We start from the raw sequence: 11149 nt of genomic DNA on the forward strand, positions 1-11149 counted from the left end.
CCAAATATTCACTTTTTGACACACACACACACAAAAATTAACAAGCCTCTAGCTCTAGCTGAAGTTATTTAATTATGTAGCCTCTTTTGAAACTTGATTTTTCTAAAATTGAGTTTTGAATAAAAATAGAGTTTAGTGTACTCAAGATTTAAGCAAATGGACGTTTACATGAATCATCTGATGTAGCCGTGCCTAAAATCGAGTTTCAAAAAAGGCTACATAACTAGATAATTTTGAGTAAAGACTTTTCAATAATATTTTTTGCAAAAATAAGCCAACAGCTACACTTGCATGAGAATGGTTTCAAGGTTTTTTTTTTTTTTTTAATTCAACAATTGTGGGAGGGGGATTTGAACCATGCATATATCCTTTTGAAACACTTGAAGTAGAAAGTGTCAATACTATAAGGCTTTTGACAAGACATTTCTCAAGTTGATTGGAAATAAAATTCTTTCATGTTCGTATATCTTCAAAAATATCATGGCCATTGTTTAACAGTAAAAATTGTTACAATATACAAGAAATATAATAGCAAATTTAATTAATCACTTAGAATGACATTGATACAACAATGACTCATTGCCTCCTTGCTTTCAAAGGCCAACAACTTCTCCAATTACAGACACCAATTTAATTTCCAAGTGAGTCTTTTTATGCTCAACTCTATTTTATTTTTTCAACTTTAGAAATGTGGATTGTTAGGCTTTAATTGGAATAATTGGTCTTATTCCTTTAATAGTTTTATCTTCTACATAATTCGATTGTAATTTCCTTTGATATTTTGTTAATATGTTATATTAATCACTTAGAATGACATTGATACAACAATGACTCATTGCCTCCTTGCTTTCAAAGGCCAACAACTTCTCCAATTACAGACACCAATTTAATTTCCAAGTGAGTCTTTTTATGCTCAACTCTATTTTATTTTTTCAACTTTAGAAATGTGGATTGTTAGGCTTTAATTGGAATAATTGGTCTTATTCCTTTAATAGTTTTATCTTCTACATAATTCGATTGTAATTTCCTTTGATATTTTGTTAATATGTTATCCCATGACAAACAATAAAAGCCAAGAGCAAACTCCAAACTCCAAACAACGTTGGCATGTAATCACCAAGTCTAGATTCAGTTGTGGTCAATTGTGCATTGCTTTGCCTTAGAAGTGAATACCTACATTTTAAAAAGAAGATAATGACAAAGATGATTAAGGATACAGTAAAAACTAATTTCCATATATTTTTTCATTATTATTATTATTATTATAAAACCACAAATTCTCTTATAAATTTGCTAAAATTATTATCTTATAATATATTTTGTTAATGATTGTATCATGATCGACTTTAAAGTCATAATTGTTATAATAGCAAACACATTTCAAAGATTTATAACATTTCTTATATATGGGACATGACACCACGCCATTAATTTGACCCATGTAATAAGGGATAATTTCACAATGATTCATATCCCACTTTTTGAGCTTCAATTTTCAAAATGTTCGACTCACTTCTTAAACTCATTCCAACATAAGAAGAGATCAATTATTAACTTTTCATTTTCAAACAGAAAAAAGTTTATCAGATTTCATAATATATATATATATATATTTTACTCTTTCACAATAAAACAAAAATTACAGAATATTATTTTTATAACTTTCACAATAAAACAAGAATACACAGTATCATTTTCCAACATTTTCATACAAACATCATTAACCTGTTATTAATTTCATCCAATATCTCAATAATCTTTCTTGTGAATTAATAATTCTATTTTATAATTATGACAAACAAAATTTATTTTATAGACAAAATAAGTGAAAGACAATAAAAGTGATGCAATGATGTTATCATACTATATGTGTTTTCAAATTTGGAAATGGAATGATATAGTGATAGGTATATTTCATGCCTACTCAGAAATGCAAATATCATTTTGATGAAATAAAATATTTTTTTTTTTTAAAAAGAATCAAATATCTGTATTATTAGTTTCTTTTCTTCTTTTTTTCTCTTTCCTTCATGTATAATGTACCTTGAAAACTCATTATTGGCAACTTTGTTTTGTTATGTCATTTTTCACAAAGTTGCAGGAATATAATTTTTCATTCTACTAAGACAACTCCTTTATTTAGCCTTCCACCATATCATTTTCTAATTACCACCATGTGCCACTTTTAACCTTTCACATAAGGAAAAATCTTAACGATTTTTTAATTTAATTTTTATTATTTATTTTTACTCAGTAATAAATAATTTTATTTCCTTACAATATATATATATATATCCAATTGTAAAATGCAAAAAAAAAAAAAAATGTAAATCCAGAAAGTAAAATAAGGTGTTAACTGATGCATACACTTCCTCATTTTGTCTCTGAACTTAGCATTAAATAATTGTTATCTGATTATTCCACTCTATTTTCCAACTTCTTAGATTCTTCTACTCCTAATTTCCTTAGTTTTTGAAATGAAAGGACTTTCTCCGTTAAATGGGACTTATAACATTGGTATAATCCCCTACCATAGGCTTTTTTTTTTTTTTTTTTGAGGGACAAATGTTTTTATATTTTGGTTTCTTTTGTATTGAGAATTTAATCTTCCATAATTTTTCTTGCTATATTTTTATTTTTTTTTTTTTTTTTTTTTGAGGGACAAATGTTTTTATATTTTGGTTTCTTTTGTATTGAGAATTTAATCTTCCATAATTTTTCTTGCTATATTTTTGCTTCTCTTTCCAAGAGTTTTGCTAAATTCCGATATATTTTGTTGTTAAATTCCAAAATATTTTGTTTTTGAAATAATCTCCGTAAATATGGTATCACCCAGCTTTGTTAATTCTGTGTTCTTGAAAAGTTCTCAACAAAGAGTTGAGGAAAAAAAATTGAGATGTTCATCCACAAGATCTTAAACATTAGTCTTCAAAATGTATTTCATTTAGCTTTGCAAACATCATGCAATAGAAGATTAAAAAAAAAGGTTTAAAAAGAGGTGTTGGAGGACCCAAATTAGTTGTTTGAAACAAGAACAAAATCCTCTAATACTTTTAGTATAGTAGTTGAAGGGAAGAAAACAATTAGAAAATTAAGGTTACAAGACTTGCACACCAAAAGAGGGTAATGATCTGAAATTTGCCAAGAGCCTTGTCTAGCACCTTTTAGTGTTTCTAGTGGAAACGTCTAAGATTCAAATCGCCACACTCCCAACTATGAACTATTGCATGGCACCTCCAGTCTTCAATGAACTTTGATGATAGAATTAGTAATGACACAAATTGTTTGTGACACAGAGAGTTGGAAGATTTCATTGGGATAATCAAGTATAATCAAGAAATCACTATTAATAATAATGTGAAAACTTCAACTCAAAATGTAATAGCCAAGGAGTATTTTGTCAGTACATGATTTTACTACATCAATCTAGGGAAGCCCATGGGTTGATTTAGGTCAGGTTTGAGGTAAAACCGCCACTCAACTCGATCAACTTGAGTTTCGAATTGAGCCACCCATTGACGACCATGCGTCTACCAGTCTTCGATTGCCACAGCTTTACGAATCTGAAGATTGGGTTGATAGAAACCACAATGTCATGGTGGAGCTCAAATTTTCGATGGAGATTTTGATGGATCTTATCAATTTAGCCTAAATCTTACCAAATCTAGCCGGAATCTCGCCATATCTGACGAACCAATATATTAGTAGAGAACAATAAAGTCTAATGGTTGGGATTGGTCAGATCAACTGGAATAAGATTTTCTTGCAAAAAGATCTGCCACTTGACCTATAGTTGTTGAATTTTCTTAACAAAGACCTAATGTCGACCACTGTAGTCACTGGATCGGTCAATTTTCAGTTAGGTCCAATCCTTCTAGTAGAACTTGAACATTGGTCTCTTTATCCCTATTGTCCTGACAGCTTGAGTTCCAGTCTGCGAGTCTCGGATCAGTACACCGCCATTCAGGGCAAGGCGTAAGAAAAGGAGATGGAGAGGATACCAAACCCAAACCCACTTTCTTGGATTGATCAGGAGTGAACGACATCTTCTTTACTCAATTCAGATCTTAATTGTCACAAACACAAACAAGAACCCTAATCAGCGTCTCACAGTCAGATTACAAATATACAACCAAAAAAATCAAAAATCAAAAATCAAAACCTAACCCTCCCGTTTGGTTGGTGAGAAAATGAAGGAAAAGAAGAGAGATCAAAATTGTGAGAGATTTTTTAAAAAAAAAAAAATTCACTTTTTTATCAAGAATAAGATCTTATCTTATTTTGATTTCTTTTAGTTTTCTCAAAAACTAAATAGAAAGTACTTCCAGATCATATCTAAGTTGTTAAAAACACAAAAACAAAAACAAAAAAAGAGTTGTACTTACAGAGTGTTTGGGTGAGAAAGAGGAATTTGGATTAAAAGCAAAAAAAATGATGGGAGAATCTGATGAAAGAACGAAAGAGGAAAGGGCTTTTAATTTCTGTCTTTCTTGGGTTCTCCTGTTTCTGAGAGATATGGGGAAATTTAAATTTTTGGCTTTTTGCTAATATGGAGGATTGGAGGAGTGTGTGTGTGTGTGTGTGTGTGTGTGTGTGTTCTTTCAAAATGAGGGTGATGACCTCGAATGTTATTATAACAATTACGACCATGAAGGCGAAAGAAATCTTGTTTACATTTTCTTAATTAAAAAACATTCACATTTAACAACTCTTTCGGAGGATATCTTTCTTGGTGAAACATTGAAACTGTGATATATTAGTTGAAGGCATGTACGCTGAACGATTTTGGTCATTAACTTGTAAAATATATAATACTATTAAGAATTTATAACTAAATGAATTATTATATCACATAATAAGCTACAATATAATGAGTTTTGTAAGAGAATTGTGGTTTTTAATAATAATAATAATGAAAAAAATATGGAAATTAGTTTTTATGTATCTTTATCATCTTTGTCATTATCTTCTTTTTAAAATGTAGGTACTTCACTTCTGAGACAAAGCAACACAATTGACAACTGAATAGACTTGGCAGTACATGCCAACATGGAGTTTGGAGTTTGCTCTTGTAGCTGGTAAACTTAAGTTCAAGGAAATAAGACCAATTGTTCCAGTAAAGCCTCTCAATTAAGAACAATTCACATTTCTAAATTAAAAAAAAAAATAGAGTTGAGCATAAAAAGACTCCCTTGGAAATTAAATTGCTGGCGGTAATTGGAGAAGTTGTTGCCTTTGAAAGCAAGAGGCAATGAGTCATTGTTGGATCAATGTCGTTTAACTTTAAGTGATTAATTAAATTGCCATTATATTTCTTTATATTGTAACAATTTTACTGTTAAACAATGGTCATTTTTGTTTTAATGTATAATCCTTTTTTTTTTTCAAAACTNATCTGTAAACTTATCTTGCTTATCGGTGTAAAAGCTTCAAAATGATATTTTTGAATATGCTTTCGGTGTAAAAGCTTCAAAATGATATTTTTGAATATATATGAACATGAAAGAATTCTATTTCTAAAACTTGAGAAATGTCTTATCAAGACCCTTATAGTTTAACTGATTTATATACTTCTACTTATAGTGTTTTTAAATGAGATATCCAAGTTCAAATTCCTCAATTATCAGAATTTAAAAAATAAAATAAAAACCTTGAAACCATGCAAGTGAAGCACTTTGGCGTCTTTTTTTTTGGTGCCAAATATTCAATTTTTGCAAAAAAAAAAAAAAACATTATTAAAAAGTCTTTACCCAAAGTTATTTAATTATGTAGCATATTTTCAAACAACGTGAGTGCCCATTTGCTTAAAACTCGAGTTCACTAAACTCGACCTTTAGCAAGATCTAGTTTCAAAAGAGGCTAAATAACCTAGGTCAAAGGCTTGTTAGTAATTTTATTTTGCAAAAATTGAATATTTGGCAAAAAAAAGGCCGAAGCAAGTTTCACTTATATAAAAGTAAACAAACTCCTAACATTTGACCTATTTTAGGGTTAGGCTTGTGTCCAATGGCCAGTTCCATTGGACACGTTGAGATGTGAACATGTGTTCACAACTGAACACGTGTCGGTATCTTAGTGTGTCCAGTGAAATTGGCCATTAAACATAAGCCTTACCCCCTATTTTATATTGGTTATTTAGGTTTTTTTTAAGTTTATGCTAACATGTCAATATAAGTGGCATGAAAACAATATTTTATTTTAGCCATTAATCACATTAGTATTTTCCATCCATCACTTATCAATAGGAACCATGTTGACACAATACCAAATGATTAGAGAATAAGTTAAATATTTGAAAGATTAGGGATCAAATTAACCTACAATGTAAAAGTTGGGAACCAAAATGGAGAAAATAATAGTTATTGTTGCATGTAGTGTGTCTACCTACACATTGTATGTAACAAGAATTACCCAGAGAAAAAATAATGTTGTTTATTACACACACCATGTAGTTCAAGTCAAGATTTCAATTAAAAAATGAAATGTGTGTAAGTTTATGTGAAAGAGCACTAGCATTAGTTAAATTGCTAAAATGCTATTTTTACCACCACAAACTACAAAAACTATGCTGCATCAGTGAGCTATAATGAAAAATTTTAGGCCTTGTTTAGTACATTATCTTAAATACATGTTTTCAATTTTTAAACAACATTACACGTATTTTTACATTTTTTTTTATTCACATATATTTTCAAAAAAATTAAAAACTATTGTTTAAACATACGTACCGACTCTTAGCTTTTGGGCTAAAGCGGGTAAGACGGTTTAACCCAAAAAAAAAAGGAAAAAAAGAAAAGAAAAGAAAGCGCAATCCAGGCTATGCGTCCCATTTGAAATTTTACACAATGAGCCCCACTTTTTCAAAAAGGCCTAAGAATCTACCTGTCCCCACAACGGCTGCCCCTTACAAATACCCAAAGTAGCCGTTAGAGATTCAAAAAACAAAAACCCTTTCGGACGCCACGGATATTACCCAAGTAGTAAAGGGTACATGTCCACTTTTTGGCCTTCAATTTTAAAAATATTTGACTCACTCATTCCTAGGAGAAGGTATTAATTATTTTCTTTTCTTTTTTAAGCCAAAAAAAAAATTACTGAATTCCACATTTTGAAAGCAATTAATTGGCACAATCCTTACAAAAAATAAATAAATAAAATAAAATAAAAAAACCATATTCCACCTATTAGGGGGCAAAGACATATAAACCTCCTCTTCTAGATCACCATGTGGGAAAGCATTGTTGACTTCCATTTGATGCGCACAAGAACCTTCCCTTTCACAACCAATACTAACATAATTCTAACAAAAACTGATTTAGCAACAAGTGAGAAAGTTTCTAAATAATCAAGGCCCTCTTGTTGGGTGTAATTTTTAACAACAAATCTTGCCTTGTGCCTTTCAATTACACCATCTGAATTGTACTTGATCCTATAAATTATACACCCACTTACAACCAATATGAACCTTTACCACCCTTTAAAGTCTATTTGCTTCCATTTGTATCAAAATATTAGTGTTGAAAAAAGGTATCAAGAAAATGGGCAATATAAAAAAGAATTACACAATTTTTTTTCTTGTCTTTCACAATAAAACAAGAATTACACATTACCATTTTCCAACATTTTTCACACAAACATCATTAAGTTAATTTCCTCCAATATCTCAAGAATCTTGCTTGTGAAAAATTAATTCTATTTTATAACTATGACAAAAAATTTCTATTTTATAGACAAAATAAATAAAAGACAATTAAAATAATACAGTGATGTGATCATATAATATGTGTTTTCAAATTTGCAAATTGCATGATATAGTGATAGGTCAGTTTCATGCAGAGACGGAACTAGGACTTGGAGTTAGGGGGGGCAAAAGTATAAACAATTGGGACGTCGAGATTTTCCTCAATTGGAACATCAAGATTTTCCTCAACATTAGTGGTTGGCAATGTTGCACCACTAATATTAGCTTCTAAATCATTTGAAACTTTTCTTTTGAAAAAATCAAATATAGTAGTTGACTTTTTCATAATCTACAAATAAAATATAATTTGAAATTATTATGTTATTATATGGTCAATAATCTACAATCATTACACACAATAAACAAATACTATGCACACAAACATTCAACAGCTAACCAATAAATTTCAAAATTACAAATAATTTCTTTAATTATTTATCGAACTTTNCCCTTTCACAACCAATACTAACATAATTCTAACAAAAACTGATTTAGCAACAAGTGAGAAAGTTTCTAAATAATCAAGGCCCTCTTGTTGGGTGTAATTTTTAACAACAAATCTTGCCTTGTGCCTTTCAATTACACCATCTGAATTGTACTTGATCCTATAAATTATACACCCACTTACAACCAATATGAACCTTTACCACCCTTTAAAGTCTATTTGCTCCATTTGTATCAAAATATTAGTGTTGAAAAAAGGTATCAAGAAAATGGGCAATATAAAAAAGAATTACACAATTTTTTTTCTTGTCTTTCACAATAAAACAAGAATTACACATTACCATTTTCCAACATTTTTCACACAAACATCATTAAGTTAATTTCCTCCAATATCTCAAGAATCTTGCTTGTGAAAAATTAATTCTATTTTATAACTATGACAAAAAATTTCTATTTTATAGACAAAATAAATAAAAGACAATTAAAATAACACAGTGATGTGATCATATAATATGTGTTTTCAAATTTGCAAATTGCATGATATAGTGATAGGTCAGTTTCATGAAATGCAAATATTATTTTAATAACATAAAATATAATAATAATAAAAAGAATCAAATATCTTTATTATTTGTTTCTTTTCTTTTCTTTTTCTCTTTCCTTCGTGTAATATGTACCTTACTTTGAAAACTCATTATTGACAACTTTGTTTTGTTGTGTCATTTTTTTACGAAGTTGAAATATAATTTTCATACAACTATATATAAAAGCATAACCTCCTGCGTGGGAATGAGGTCCGTATGGCACATTCTTAGATAACTCTTTTATTTAGTCTTCCACCTTATTATTTTCTAATTACCATCATGTATCACTTTTAACCAAAAATAATAATAATGATTTTAATTTAATTTTTATTATTTATTTGTACTCAATAATAAATAATTTACTTTTATATATATATATATATATATAGACACACAGACACACACACCAAGCCAATTGTAAAACGCAAAAAAGCAAACAAAGCCAAAATGTAAATCCAAGAAGGCAAAATAGGTGTTAACTGATGCAGACACTTCCTCATGTTGCCTCTCAACTTAAAATCAAATAATTGTTATCTGATTATTCCACTTCATTTTCCAACTTCTTAGATTCTTCTGCTCCTAATTTTCTTGGTTTCTACTCCTAATTTCCTTAGTTTTTGAAATGAAAGGACTTTCTCCATTAAATGGACTCTAACATAGCAAATGTTTTTATATTTTGGTTTCTTTTGTATTGAGAATTTAATCTTCCATGATTTGTCTTGCTATATTTTGGGCTTCTCTTTCCAAGAGTTTTGCAAAATTCCAGTATATTTTGTTGTTAAATTCCAAAATATTTTTTTGTCTTTGAAATAGTTTGCGTAAATATGGTATCACCTAGCTTTGTCAATTTTGTGTTCTTGTAAACAAACATCCTCTACTTTTAGCATGGTAGTTGAGGGGAAAAAAACAATTAGAAAATAAAGGGTACAAGACTTGCACCAAAGGAGGCTATGATCATAGATAAGAAAAAAAATGTTCAAGAAGATGTGTTATATATAGCAGGAATCTTTAATGAAATTTGACAAGAGCCTTGTCTGGCACATTTTGGTGTCTATAGTGGAAACATTTAAGATTCAAACTGCCACACTCTCCCAACTATTGCTATGGACCACCAGTCTCCAATGAGACTTTGACGATACAATAGTAATGACATGAATTGTTTGTGCCATAAAGAGTTGTAAGAAAGGAGTATTTCGTCAGTACACGATTTTACTACATCAATTTAGGGGAGTCCATAGGTTGGTTCAGGTTAGGTTTGAGATCAAACGGCCACTCGACTCATTCAACTTGAGTTTAGAATCAAGCCACCCCTGCCAAGCATGAGTCTACAGGTCTTCAATTGTCACAGCTTCACGGATCTGACAATTAGATCAATAGAAACCACCATGTCATGGTGGAGCTCTAATTTCTGATGGAGATTTTGATGGATCTCACCGGATCTAGCCTAGATCTAATTGGAATCTAGCCATATCTAGCAAAGAAACCAACATACTGTCGGAGAACGACAAAGTCCGCAAAAAAAGATCTGCCACTCGACCTATGGTTGTCAAATTTTCTTAACAAGACCCAACATTGAACACCGTAGTCACCAGATTGGTCAATTTTCGATTCAGGTAGGTCGCTCAGGTTAGTGGACAACCCTACGTGACTACGTCAATGAATCATAATGAAGTTTAAGTTCTTGTACCATTTGTAGAAAAACAAAGAAAGTAAAAATGATAAACTGTTAACCGTCTAAAAAAAAGTTCTTAAGGAAAAAAAAGGATCTAATAAGATGGAGTGATGGACCATTGTCGTTGCATGCATGCTAATGGAAGCAACAGAAAATTGCAGACTTACCACCGGAAGGAGCAGAAGATTTCGACACCATCCTCTACAGTCACAAGGCACGCAATAGTAGTTCCGCACATCAACCTCAGGTCTCCCAAGTCCAACCACAGGAGTTGAATGCAGAAAAAAAAATGTATATACATATATATATATATATATTTTCAGAAACCGTTCTCCCTAATCCAAACTCTAAAGCAATGAAACATAGACCAATATTTTGGAAAGTACGAACTAGAGCCTTCCATTTCACAGCAACAATACGTGCAACAATAATTTGGAAATCGGTCACCAACCAAAATGCTTCTCTTAGGTGGAGTATAATTTGAGTAAAACTGTAGTACGATGCAAAGTAGTTTTCTCACAAATTGAATCTGTCTCAAAACAAATTACTTTGATAAATCAACACAAGGTGCAAAGGATTCCTGCAAGAATGCTATGTAGAAACCTTAAATGTATAAGCAAGGCAATGGTATCATGATCATGATCATTGATTGTATTGTTAGAGCAATCATGACTATTCATTAGCAAATATCAATAAGGCACCACTCCC

The sequence above is a fragment of the Quercus suber genome, unplaced genomic scaffold, assembly GCF_002906115.3.
Source record: "Quercus suber isolate HL8 unplaced genomic scaffold, Cork oak 2.0 scaffold_71, whole genome shotgun sequence".
NCBI classification, from domain to species: domain Eukaryota; kingdom Viridiplantae; phylum Streptophyta; class Magnoliopsida; order Fagales; family Fagaceae; genus Quercus; species Quercus suber.